Raw genomic sequence first — 14,556 nt, 5'->3', positions numbered from 1 at the left:
AAACTTTCTTTAACTGGTGTAATAGGTGAAGATTCTGTTTTGTATGAAACCCCGCCCATAGAGGTACAATTTGGCCCGAAAACTCTGACTACAAAATTGCTATGTGCTCCATTGAATACAGGTGCAATTTTAGGCATGGATCTCCTGAGACAAATACATCTAACTTTAGACATGTCTTCAGAATCTGCTAGCATTAAAATTTCCTCAGTACACATTTCTACCAATAATGCAATCCCTCCAGAGTATGCTTTCTTACTGAATCATCCAATTTGGGCTAATGACAAGGATGATTGTGGTTTATTGACTGGTGTGGAACCAGTCAAATTGACAGGAACTCCACCCCCGGTTACCAAACAGTATCCGATCAGTAAGGAAGCCATACAGGGAATCAAAGCTATTGTAGAAAAGTTGCTGACGCAAGGAGTGCTAGTTAAAACCAACAGTCCATGTAATTCACCCATATGGCCCATAAAGAAGTCCAATGCAACATGGAGACTTACAATAGACTACAGAGTAGCCAATAAACATATTGATAAAATCACCCCGCTAGTGGCAGATCCATCTACAATTTGTAATGGCTTACCATTAGATTGTAAGATTTTTTCAGTAATTGATATGTCTAATGGATTCTTTTCTGTACCGTTGCACTCTGACAGCCAGCCATGGTTAGCTTTCACAGTTGACCATGAACAATATCAGTGGACCCGATTGCCTCAGGGATTTCAAAACTCCCCGACCATATACCATCAGGCTGTCAGACGTGATTTATGTGACCCAGAATGTCCAGTAAAACAGTCCACTATGATCCAATATGTCGATGATATTTTGATTGCCTCAACAGATCACGAGGTACATCAAACTGAATTGGCAGCATTGTTGGACTATTTGCATAAAAAAGGACACAAATGCAGCTTTCACAAAGCTCAAATTGCTAAAAAGCAAGTCACATTTCTGGGTCAAACAATTGGTGCAGGAAATAGATCCATTACACAGGATCGAGCGGCTTCAGTCAAAGCCATACCTCCGCCTACTACCATTAAAACACTACGCTCATTTTTAGGAACAGCAGGTTACTGTAGACCGTGGATTGAAGAATATGCCTCGATTGCTCAGCCTCTCTATGACTTGTTGAAAGGCCATGGTAAAGATTCAGATATTGTTTGTATGGAAGAACTTCACCTCAAAGCATTCAATGATTTGAAGAGAGCACTATGTCAAGCACCAGCATTAGGAATTGCCCAATCTGATAGACCCTTTGTGCTTTATGTCCATGAACACATAGGTTTCATGACTGCATGTCTAATGCAAGATCATGGGGGCAGTTTACGCCCAATTCATTACTATTCTGGTAAACTTGACATAGTCGCTCAAGGTATGGGCCCATGCCTCAGAACAGTACAGGCAGTTCATCTAGCTCTTCAGGCTTCATCAGTAATGGTGTTAGGTCAAACTGTAAACGTAAAATGTCCTCATGCAGTATCCGCACTAATGAATCAAGCAAAAGTCACTTCTGTCACTTCCTCTCATTGGGGAAATTGGTTAGCAACTCTCACAGCCCCGAACATTGTTTTACAGCGTGCACCAGTCACGAACCCCTCCTCATGTATGATGTCTGCAATGACTGAAGTTGTGTTAGAGGATGAAGGCGAAATGACTCATGATTGTGTTACGCTTACATACACAGCGACAAGTGAAATAGCAGAAACTCCCATAGAAAACGCAGAATTGGAGTTGTTTGTTGATGGTTCAGCTCAAGTTATTGACGGTAACAGATGAGCAGGATATGCAGTAACTTCCACCACTGAAGTGGTTGCTTCAGGTCGTCTTTCAGATCATTTTTCAGCTCAAGCTGCAGAACTAGTAGCCTTAACAAGAGCATGCACGCTAGCTTCAGGATCAGTTGCAAATGTCTACACAGATTCCAGGTATGCTTTTGGGGTAGTTCATGATTTTGGTGTCATTTGGCAAACCAGACAGTTTCTAACTTCTGCTGGATCCCCCATTAAGCATGCTGGATTAGTGAAAGATCTAATGTTTGCCATGAAACTTCCAAAGAAATTAGCGGTGATCAAAGTGAAAGCACATCTCACAACTAATACTGTGGAAGCTAAAGGTAATGCTCTTGCTGATGTAGCGGCTAAACAGGCTTGTTCCTATGCGACTGTACAAGTGTGTTCAGGTAGTACAACACAGAAGACAATTCTGCCTCCTGAATCCATCATAGATCTGTACAAAGACATTCCTCTATATGAAGCATGGACATGGTTAGACAAAGGAGCCGCTGTGGATTCATCCGGCTGCTGGACCAAAGGGGGAAAGTATGTTGCTCCCGAATCACTGCTGCCATATTTGGCTCAACAAATACACAATTTGGGTCATAGTGGTCCAGCAACGATGAATCACAGGTTCTCAAATCAATGGTGGAATCCAAAATTCAGAAATGTAGCCACAGAAACAGCCAAGAGGTGTGTTACATGTCAGAAAAATAATGATGTACCAGCAGCCATTACACCAGCAGCACATACCCCAGCTCCACCAGGACCATTTCGTCACTTGCAAGTTGATTACATCTCGTTGCCCCCTTGTAAGGGAAAAACTGACGTTTTGGTAATAATTGACAAATTCTCAAGATGGGTAGAAGCTTATCCAACAGGGCGTGCTACCGCTGCACATACTGCTAAATGTCTTGTCACTGATTTCATTCCCAGATGGGGATTACCAGATTGCATTGACTCAGATCAAGGTACACACTTCACAGGACAGGTAGTTAAGGAAGTGTCTAAAATGTTGAAGATTAAGTGGAATCTTCACTGCCCCTACAGGCCACAAGCATCAGGACAGGTTGAACGGGCGAACAGAACGATCAAAACCAGGCTAAGCAAAATGCATCAGGAAGGAGTGTCATGGGTTGAAGCGCTGCCAGCTGTACTGTGTAGTATGAGAGCGTCACCTAACAGATCAGTAGGACTGAGCCCTCATGAGATTATTACAGGACGCCCAATGCAGATGCCAGGTGTGATTGATCTTAGAAATGCTGATGTTCACATTGCCTCAGATGCCCTGATCTCTTACTGTGAACACCTTACAAATGCAGTACAGAGTGCTAGAGAGAGAGTTGAGTCATGTTGGCAGACTCCACCAGAGGGTGGACACACAATCGTCCCAGGTCAATGGGTCATGATAAAATCATTCAGACACAAGCCGTTAGAGCCTAAGTGGCACGGACCACATCAAGTGATGTTGATTACAGCAGCGGCAGTATTGTGTCAGGGAAAGAAAACATGGACTCATGTTTCACAATGCAAGGTTGTTCCTCCCCCTGCAGGGATAGGATAGGATGGACACATGGACCAGTGAGGAGCCCCAGGGAAGAACCGAAAGCAATATGCTTCGGGGGCCCACCCTGCGGTGAAGACTCCCTCATAGGCCTTCCCAACCACTAGTCCATCCTCACCTCACTGTTCCTTTTAGGTGTCTCATGAATTAAGAAATAGGGAAAGATGGAACAACAATAGCAGACTCAGATTGAACAGAGGATACAACCCTAATGTTTGCAGTCTTTACAACAAATACTGCTCTGTTGCCGTTGTTCTCTTTTGTTTTCTTTCTTAACTCTGTGCAGATACCACTTGACGGTTATCCCGAGAATCATATACACTGACCTACACACCTGCATATGAAGACCCAACCTCCAGGAAACAACTAGACCAACTGCAGAGACTACAACCAACACAGAAGAAAAAAAAAAAATACACAACGCAGAGACTCACCTACGGGAACTTCAGTCATCCATCAGAGAACTTGAACAAAATACAACAAGACATTCTTGATCTTTCAACAAAATTACACCAGATGATTGAAGATAACTTTTCATGGTTCGGAAACCTGTTAGTATCAAGTGTGTCAACCAACAAATGACTCACGTCCAGCACAAGGAAATAACAGTTCCAACCAGAAAAGACTATTACCCGTAAGGACTTCACGGACCCTAATTGCATGTTTGTTTCTGTGTCAGCATGCAAATACAGAAAATCAACACAGAACATGTGCTATGTGCCTGTAACGACCACAAGTTACAAGAATGAACTTTTAAGTGTTTAAATTTGTATTTTGTGAGAGTTTTTTTAGAACTCTCAAACGGGGGACTGTGGAATAACAAATTTTAAGAATCTATTTCAGATATGCTTCCTTAAATAAACATCACGGTGAAGAATACTGATTTTAGCATGTGAGACATAGATGATGACATTTCAAAGAAGGTTAAGTCAAGCAACCCAGGTGTTGGACATTAACCTTTGTATCCGGAATGAAGGTATGGGTGATGCTGTCAGGCTGATTGGATCATTTGAATGATAGTGTTATGCTGACTCTTGATTGAATCAACTCATCCCTATGTCTTGGTTTGAGTTTGTCTCCACCTCTATGTAATCCCTCCCCCTTGGAATGTATATAACTACAATACATACTGTATTAGAGTTAGTCTTTTGAAGAACTGCAGCCACGTCAACGCGAAGTCCTCAATAAAGAATAACTTCTTCAACGTGATCCCAAAAGTCTCCTGGTCTTCGATTCTGAGTTTACAACAAAAGGAAACAGTTTATTGTCCAGCATCAGTGAGTCTAATCTCAGCATGAGTCTCTCTCTCCCTCTGGAAGTGGAATATCAGGATAAAAACTCCTACATCTGTGTGCTGAACAATCCCATCAGCAACCAGACTCAACATCTCAACATCACTCAACTCTGTCACACATGTCCAGGTACGGCTGATATTAGTTGATGTCAGCGCTGATATTAGCGTTTATGAACTGATCTGATCTCAGTTTGATGCTTTTATTCCTCAGACTCTGTCCACTGTTGTGGTCCTACTGAAGCTGTGATCCGATTGGTCCTCTCTGCTCTGGTGGGCGTGGCTACTGTCATTCTTCTGGTTTATGACATCAGATCCAGAAGAGCTGAACGAGATCAAGCACATATTCACACATCAGAAACCTAATGGTGTCATTTCTCATATTACTATTTTTTGCCATTTATTGATCTTCATTTATTTGTAATGGCTTTATATGCTGGCATTTACTGTATGTTTATTTCCAGGAGGCTTATTTCCACCCTAGAACATAATTTGAGAACAAACAGCAATATTTTCTCATTAACTCATTTGTGCTCAAAGTGTTTGTCATTGTAAATACTGATTTTTTTTTACTGATTTAGTAATTCATATTTGATTGGGGAATTTAAAAATGACTTCCAATCACACTTAAAGTCTCACATGTCTTGTATTGTTATTATTGTTCAGATCAGACGTCTCTAATACTGAAGCTCTTTTACTGACTAAACACGACATATTTCTCTCAAAGACACAGATTGTTACGGAAGGTAATGAATCATGCTATCGGCTGTCGATTGCTTTTGGCTGGCTGTTCTCTGGCTATTCTGTTGTGAATACAGTTGTTGAGCTACACTCGCTTGTCAAGTCAAGTCAAGTTTATTTGTATAGCGCTTTTCACAATACAGATTGTATCAAAGCAGCTTCACAGTATTAAATAAAAATAATACAACAAAGTTTGTTTCAAGAGGAATTTATTGATTGATCAAATTAAATTAAATATCCCCAAAATATCCCCAACTGAGCAAGCCAAAGGCAACAGTGGCAAGGAACCGAAAAACTCCATCAAGTGACCTAATGGTGTCCTAAAACTCCATCAGGTGACCTAATGGTGTCCTAAAACTCCATCAGGTGACCTAATGGAGAAAAAAAAAACCTTGGGAGAACCCAGGCTCAGTCGGGGGCCAGTTCTCCTCTGGCATTTATGAGCTAGAGGCCGGATTGTAGTTTGAACTGTAGGATTATATGAATGCCTGGCTGAAGAGATGCGACTTTAATCTAGTTTTAAACTGGGAGAGCGAGTCTGAGCAACGAACAGTATCAGGAAGACTATTCCAGAGTTTTGGAGCCAAATGTGAAAATGCTCTCCCTCCTTTGGTGGTACTGGATATCCTAGGTATGACCAAAAGCCTTGAATTTAGTGATCTTAAAGAGCGCGATGGATTATAGGGGGATAGAAGATCCGTTAAATAGACTGGAGCTAAGCCGTTTAGGGCTTTATAAGTCAGTAGCAATACCTTGTAATTAATACGGAACTTTATAGGTAACCAATGCAGTGATGATAAAATCGGTGTTATATGATCATATTTTCTTGATCTAGTAAGAACTCTAGCGGCGGCATTTTGGACTAACTGTAGCTTGTTTATTGAGGATGCAGGACAACCAGCTAATAAAGCATTACAGTAATCCAGTCTCGAGGTCATGAATGCATGAACTAACTTTTCTGCATCAGAAACTGATAGCATATTACGTAGCTTAGCAATGTTTCTAAGGTGGAAAAAGGCTGTTTTTGTAACATATGAAATATGATTTTCAAAAGACAGGTTGCAATCGAGTATAACACCCAGGTCTTTTACTGTAGAGGATAAAGTAACAGGACATCCTACGATGTTAAAGTCGCATCTCTTCAGCCAGGCATTCATATAATATTTTTTAATCTTACAGTTCAAACTACAATCCGGCCTCTAGCTCATAAATGCCAGAGGAGAACTGGCCCCCGACTGAGCCTGGGTTCTCCCAAGGTTTTTTTTTTCTCCATTAGGTCACTTGATGGAGTTTTAGGACACCATTAGGTCACTTGATGGAGTTTTTCAGTTCCTTGCCACTGTTGCCTTTGGCTTGCTCAGTTGGGGATATTTTGGGGATATTTAATTTAATTTTATCAATCAATAAATTCCACTTGAAACAAACCTTGTTGTATTATTTTAATTTAATACTGTGAAGCTGCTTTGATACAATCTGTATTGTGAAAAGCGCTATACAAATAAACTTGACTTGACTTGACTTGACTTGACTTGACTTGACTTGACTTGACTATTTAACATTTTGGAGATGTTATCCGACAGAAGATCTGCTCCGAATCTGCTTGGGTGTTGTAACGATCACCAGCTGGAGTGCCCTTGAGAGCCACCAGAGGGCACTCCACATAAGACTATTATCACTCACAAACTACATTTCCCATAACTCACTGCCCGGACTCATCATCACTTATCACTGATCACATTCACCTGTACCTCATTCACTGATTGCATTCACCTGTGTCTCATCATCCTGTTAGTCTCAGTCTATTTATACCATGTTCATTCATTCACTCACCGTGAAGTCTTGTTTAAGTGTTACACTGCATTTCTGAGCATTCTCCTGGTTTTCTTGTCTCTTGGTTTTGGATATCTTGCCCTGTTCCCTGGATTACTCTCTTGCCTCTGGTCCCTGCCTGTTTTGTTTGTTTGTTTGTTTGTTTGTTTTTTTGTTTTGACTGCCTGTCTGTGTATGACCTTTGCCTGTATATTGGATTACGCCTCTGGATTGCCCCATACAATAAAGCTGCGTTTGGATCTAAACCTTTGTGTCTCGGAGCAGATCGTAACAGGTGTAAGCCGTCAGCACGGAAAAGCCTAGGACGCTCCCAAAACAGATTCCAATTATTTACAAAGAGCAGTTTCTGCTCATTGCACCATGACATTAACCATTCATTTAGCGCAAATAATCTGCTGAACTTTTCATGCCCTAGTCGGTACGTGGGAAGCGGTCCTGACACAATGATCGTTGTTTCAGGCGATGTGCTGCGTACCATATCGATCAGATTCCTGAAGTCTTTCTTCAGAACCTCCGTCTGCCGCAGCCTGATGTCGTTCACTCCCGCGTGCAGGACCACAGTTCCGACGCGCTCGTCACCGTTCAGAATCTCGGGACAAAAATGCTTGTCCAGACAAAAATGTGTCAAATGGTACAGAAGATGAAAGTGGGTCTCAAAGTCATAATGAAAGTCAGAGGGTGGAAGAAGAAAGTGAAGTTGGTGAGGTTTCGGATTTGAGTGTGGACAATGAAGAACCAGGAAGTAGTAGAGTGAAGAGTAGTGAGAAACGAATTCAAAATGATGATGAGATCATGGATATTGAGCTTGATGAGATCGTGGGTGAATTACTCAAAGAGGACGAAGCAGTATTTAAAGTGCCATCAGTGAAAAGGAAGTCTAATCGTGGGGAGATTGTAACTTCATTAAAGAAAAAGCACAAGATGAGACCATTTCTAAAAGTTCTGGGTGGTGTTGAATGCAAGTGATTTGTCTGGTTCAGAAAGTGAGCAAGAATTTTCTGAAGTTCAGGTTGAGGAAGAGGTGAGACAAGATTATAGTGGTTACAGTTTGGAAAGAATGAAAAATTTTCTCCAGCGCACAAAGGGAATGAGGAATGTTGAGGTTATAGACTATTTTCCTGATCTTTCCTTATTTGTTGACTCAGTAAAAAGTTTAATGCAACAAAAAGGTGAAGGATGTCGGTCAAATCCTAAATAATGGTGTGATATGGGCCTGGCTTTTTGTGCTTTTTTCATCCCTCATAATGAGCAATTTTAAAATATCTTCCCTGAATGTAAATGGGGCGAGGGATGCAAACAAAAGAGTGCAGATTTATGAGTTAATAAAATAAAAAAATATAGATGTCATGTTTTTGCAAGAAACTCACAGTACAAAGGAAAATGAAGTTGATTGGATGAAAGAGTGGGAAGGAAACATTGTTCTGAGTCATAAGACTGCTCTTAGTGCTGGGGTGGCTGTTTCGTTTTCAAAGACTTGTCTACCAATATCGTACGATGTTACAGAAGTAATACAAGGTAGATTAATTAAGATAATAGCAAAGTTTGAAAATGTTAATGTGGAATTCATAAATGTCTATGCGCCTGTAAAATCTATTGTAAGAATGCTGTTTCTTGAAACTTTATGTGATAGTCTAAAACAATGTAATACAGAAAGTTTTTTAGTACTGGGTGGAGATTTTAATTGCACAAGTAATGATTTAGACAAATCACATTGAGCCTCAAATGGCTTCAAGAAGTAAATTAATAAATGTGATTAAAACTTGTCAACTTTGTGATGTGTGGAGAATTTTTCATTCTGTTGAAAGACAGTATACATGGGCTCATGTGAAAGAAAATGGCATTTCTTTAGCAAGATTGGATCTTTTTTATTGTTTTAAACATCAGAAACAATGTTTTAAATATTGTGATATTTGTCCTGTTGGTTTCTCTGACCACTCAATGGTAGTAGCATGTGTTTTTATTAAATCTGTTAAACATAAGAGTGCCTACTGGCATTTTAATAGTGCTTTACTTGAAGATGCTCACTTTTGTAAATGTATTCCCTCCTTTTGGTTGGGGTGGAAATCTAAAAAGTCTTCTTTTACATCAGTACAACAGTGGTGGGAGATTGGGAAGGTGCAAATACAAAAACTTTGTAATCAGTACACTTTTAATGTTACTAGAGACATTGTTCAATCCATGAGAAGTTTAGAGATGGATATTGTTGAACTCCAGGCTCTAAATGGAGCCTCTGCAAATCAAAACCAATTGCAGGCCTTAAAGACTTAGCCTTAGCAGATTTATAGGTACAAGGTCTCAGGGCGTTGGTTAGATCCAGATTTCAGAGTCTTTCTGAAATGGATGCCCCGTCCAAGTTCTTCTTCAGTTTAGAAAGGAAAAATGGCCAAAGAAAAACGATTCAGTGTTGTAACAATAACGACTCGGGGTAAATGTGAATTAGCTCAAGAATATAGGGAATTTTGGAAATATTAATAATTATGACTCATGGTCATAATTCATAAGTCGCATGTACATTTATTTTATCAATGATCGAGATTGCCTTGTTCTGTAACTGTCTTGACCAACATTTAACTCGTCCAGCGAATAAATGTAAGATCATTACAGTTAAGAAGGGGGTATCCCTTTACAAACTCCGAGAAAGTTTTATCTTCTGGCCACGAATATCAAACTTACTGAGTTTCTGAATTAAGAACTACTAAATGTAGTTTATATCGAGCTTGTAGCTTAGATCTTGAAGTTTCATTGACTTTATAAGGCGGGTCTTCAAACACAGAGACAATTAAAAGTATAAATGGGTTTATTAATAAAATGGCACACCCTAGAGATTATATAAACTACAAATATAAACGTACGTAAAAATGCAAACAAACAAATAAACATTTAACCGAAACAAACATAAAACATAGCGTGATCACAATTTCCAAGATGGCCGCCACCAGTTGAGTTCTTTTGTTTGTGTGCATGCTCTGAGTTACTCTTTATGTGTTTTATGTTCCTGGCTTTTGTAATATCTAACAAAGGAAAGTAAATTTCTTCCGGGAAACTCATGTTTATTGAGTGTCTTCGTATGGTATCGCATGGTGCCTTGTTGAACTTGGATCTGTCCTAGAAGGAGAGGGATTACTGCTGCCGGCCTGCTGAAAGATCCAGGGGAATTTGAAATCTACTCTGTCTTCTGGATGGTCTGGGCTCGGTTTGTCCCCCACGCCTGGATGGTAGTGATGTAAAAATAACAATAACTTGGTTTTAGCGTGCCCATGCTCTTCCTGCAAGGATCACGGATGCTGTATGCTGGTTAACACATTGCATCTGTGAAGCGTCTCAGGATGGATTAAATCATAACAAGTTTCACAGATCACCGAAAAGCTTGCGTGTTGGTCAATATTTGGACAAGCGAAAGCGTCTCAGGATTGTTCTACAAGACTCACAAAACTCTGCAGTGAGCCCTTGGAACCTTTTGTCTGTTTCAGCCTATGTTTTATGAAAGCAAAATGGATCTTTTACTATTTTTACTACTTACAGTATTTAACGATGGACTTAAGTCACAGCCAACCCCATTTATAGACGAGCAAAATCGGGTGAGTACATTCCAAATATCTCACTCCTCAACTAAGGAGGCATGCAGCTATCACCAGTTTATCCATCCTGCACAGCAACAAATACTCTATAATCATCTACTACAAATGAATTCCTCGTTACACCTGCTAATAATGAACTTTTTAAATAACTACTCTACTGCGCAACATGGATTTTCATCACACTTGTCAGCCAGTGATTGTGATGAAAAACATACAGTGAAATCTATTGTCTTACTACTTTTGCTGTTATCTGGGAATGTACAGCCAAATCCTGGGCCTGACTCACCACAAATTATATATTCCCCATGCGACTTCAAAAACAGATCCGGTCTTGGAATTATGCATTTTAATGTTAGAAGTCTTCTTCCAAAAATGGACATATTAAGACTGTGGGTTGATGCAACGGATATGGACATCATGGTCTTATCAGAAACCTGGTTAAAATCTACAATAACAGATAACATGATTGCTATTGATGGCTATAATATTTTCAGAGCAGATCGTTCAGGTAAGGGGGGTGGAGTTGCTATATATGTTAAATCAAAATTCTTAAGCTCAGTGACATTGTCAGTAAGTAGAGTCAAACAATTTGATTTACTGGCATTGAAAGAAAATTTATACAAGGATACATACCTCACTGTTGTTGGCTGCTACAGGCCACCCTCCGCCACAAAAGAAACTATTTTCTCTCTTCATGATGTATTACTCAACCTTAATGACTCTGAAGTAATTCTAATGGGTGACCTAAATTGGGATTGGCTTTCCCCTGCCTCTGAGAATATTAAAGACCTATTTGTCTCTTTGAATCTCACACAACTTATTGACACCCCAACTCGTATCAACCCGAGAGATCATAGCAAATCAACGCTGTTGGATGTCATTTTTACAAACATGCCACATAAATACACATCGACTGCTGTTTTTTGCAATGATGTCAGTGATCACTGTGCGATTGCTTGTATAAGAGACACAAAATTACCTAAACATAAATCTCGTTATGTTTTTAAAAGGTGTTTTAAACGTTTTAATGAACAGGCTTTTATTCAAGATCTGTACAACTGTAATTTGGAGACTGTCTGCCTGATACCTGATGTGGAACATGCTTGGGAATATTTTCACAATGCCTTTTCAGCTATTTGTAATAAGCATGCTCCTGTAAAGAAATTTAGGATTAGCGGGAGGAATAACCCATGGTTTACTGAAGAGTTACGCTTTATGATTAGAGAAAGAAATGTTGCATGGGGCAAAGCTCAAGCCACAAATTCTACTGCTGACTGGATTGCTTTCAGAACTTTAAGAAATAAATGCACAAGCATGACCAGAAAAGCAAAATCAAATTACTATCTAAAAAATGTGTCTGAAAATCTTAATAACCCCTCTAAATTCTGGAAACAAATTAAGTCTCTGTCTGGTTCCAGTTCTTTTTCAGGTCTTCCACAACATATTTTTGTAAATTCAGTTGAAATTAAAAACAAAATTGACATAATTGGACATTTTAATAATCACTTTGTATCAGCTGGCTGTATTTTCAATGAGTCCAAACCAAGTTATCATTGCTCTGACTCCAGCAGTGAAGCACTACCGGAAAGTTTTGCTTTTAGACCCATTTTAAAAGAGGATGTCTGTATTGCTCTTAAAGCTATTGACCCCAAAAAATCAATAGGACCAGACAACCTAGAACCTTTCTTATTGAAGGTTGCAGCTGAAATTATAGCTAAGCCTATAGCATATATTTTTAATTGTAGTCTGCAGACAAATTTAATTCCCAAATTATGGAAAGCAGCCTATGTGCTTCCTTTGCTAAAGGGGGGCGACCCTTCAGATCTTCATAATTATAGGCCAATTTCCAAACTTTCTATTCTTGCAAAAATTTTGGAAGCTCAAGTAAACTGTCAATTAAAAGAATATTTGGCAGAGCACAACATTTTAACTAATGTACAGTCAGGGTTTAGAGCTGGACACAGCACTGTTACAGCAACTTTGTTGCTATTAAATGACATTATAAATGCCTTGGACAAAAAGCAACATTGCGCTGCCTTATTTGTGGATCTGTCCAAAGCATTTGACTCCGTTGACCATGAGCTATTGCTAAATAGATTAAGTAACATTGGAATAGGAAACACAGCTATCAATTGGTTCAAAAACTACCTTACAGAACGAACGCAATGTGTTTCTATAGATGGTCTTAAATCAGATTTTTTAGAGATTTCCAAGGGTGTTCCTCAAGGTTCGATTTTAGCCCCTATTTTATTTTCTATATTCATAAATAATATTGGAAAGGATGTGCAAACTGCTAAACTGCACCTTTATGCAGATGATACTGTGATATATTCAGCTGCCCCTTCCTTAGGCCAAGCCATAAATTACCTTCAATTAGCCTTTCAACAGATTCAAGTCTCACTACATGGCCTTAAGTTAGTGCTAAATACTAAGAAAACCAAATTAATGACGTTTTCAAGGGCTCGTTCCCAATCCCCAGACAATATAATTATTAACACACTAAATGGGGATCAAATTGAAAATGTTTCATCGTACAAGTATTTAGGTTTTTGGCTGGACAATAAACTTTCTTTCAAAGTTCATGTTGAAAAGCTTGTAAAAAAACTGAAACTAAGACTGGGGTTCTTTTTTAGGAATAAGGCTTGTTTTAACTTGATAGATAGAAAAAAACTTGTGCAGGCTACTTTTTTAAGTGTTTTGGACTATGGTGATGTTGTCTACATGCATGCTGCCTCTAGTACTCTCCACTTTTTAGATTCTGTGTATCATAGTGCTCTGCGCTTTATAACGAACTCTGGTTCCCGTACTCATCATTGTACGTTGTATGAACTGATTGGTTGGCCGTCACTAAGTCTACGTAGACAACTTCATTTGCATATTTTCCTATACAAGGCCATGTTAGGTAAACTGCCGGCATATTTATGTAATCTTCTTAAGAAGAATTCCAGCAGCTTTCATCTCCGTTCCACCAGGTGGCTCTCTTTCCAGGTTCCAAGGGTTTTTACTGAGCTGGGAAAAAAAGCTTTCTCTTACTTTGCGCCATGGTCTTGGAATAATTTGCAAAACTTGCTGCATCTAAATGAGTTAGTCCCATTAAATGATTTTAAGACCATGTTAAAATGCCGTATAACTCAAAAATGTAACTGCCATATGTGACCTGTTCCTTTTTATGTGATGCTTGTTTGGTTGTTTTTACTGTGTTGTATTTGTATTTAAATTGTAACTGGTGTGCCGTCTTGGCCAGGTCTCCCTCGGAAAAGAGATTCTGTCTCAAGGGACTTCCTGGTTAAATAAAGGTAAAAAAAAAAATAAAAAAAAAATAAATGAAATGAGAGAAAGAAAGATATAGAGAGAAGGGAAAAGCTAGTAATTATTACATACAGAAACCTAAGTCCACGAGACACCTGGAACAGCTTTTATAGGAATCAATATACTTGCGAGTGCTCTTTCTGGTCAGGCTGAAGCTGATGCAGGAAGCGAGGATGGTGTCCTGTTTCTGCTGCGTCTTCCGGTGTCGCGGGAAGCTTGAAAGGCTCACTGAATGTAATGTTACCGGAAAATAAGGTTCATCTCCCGGGATGGGAGAGGTTTAAGGTCTTTGTTGCAAGGGACGCAGCTACGACTCGAACATGTGTTCGTCGATAGAGAAGGCCAGGGCCTCCTCCAGATGTTCCTTTGGAGAAGCGCTGCGCCGAGGAGAAGAGGAGGAAGGGTTGAGTTGGAAGAGAGAGAGAGGAAACTGAAGGTTTGGACTTTTATCAGTGTCCCATGTGCCGTCGC

General features: G+C 39.6%; 1 long non-coding RNA gene across 1 annotated transcript in view; it reads left to right on the top strand.

The window, feature by feature from the left end:
- Positions 1-12,770: 12,770 nt before the first annotated feature.
- The window catches only part of LOC309502440, a 113,571-nt gene continuing 111,785 nt past the window's right edge, over positions 12,771-14,556 (top strand). Inside the window, exon 1 of the long non-coding RNA XR_014207282.1 lies at positions 12,771-14,072. This is a non-coding gene — a long non-coding RNA (uncharacterized lncRNA). The remainder of the gene's footprint in view (positions 14,073-14,556) is intronic.

This window comes from Leuciscus leuciscus (genome assembly GCF_965113295.1).
Source record: "Leuciscus leuciscus genome assembly, chromosome: 7".
NCBI classification, from domain to species: domain Eukaryota; kingdom Metazoa; phylum Chordata; class Actinopteri; order Cypriniformes; family Leuciscidae; genus Leuciscus; species Leuciscus leuciscus.
Note: the sequence above shows the minus strand (reverse complement) of the source record. Positions and strands in the feature narration are given on the sequence as shown.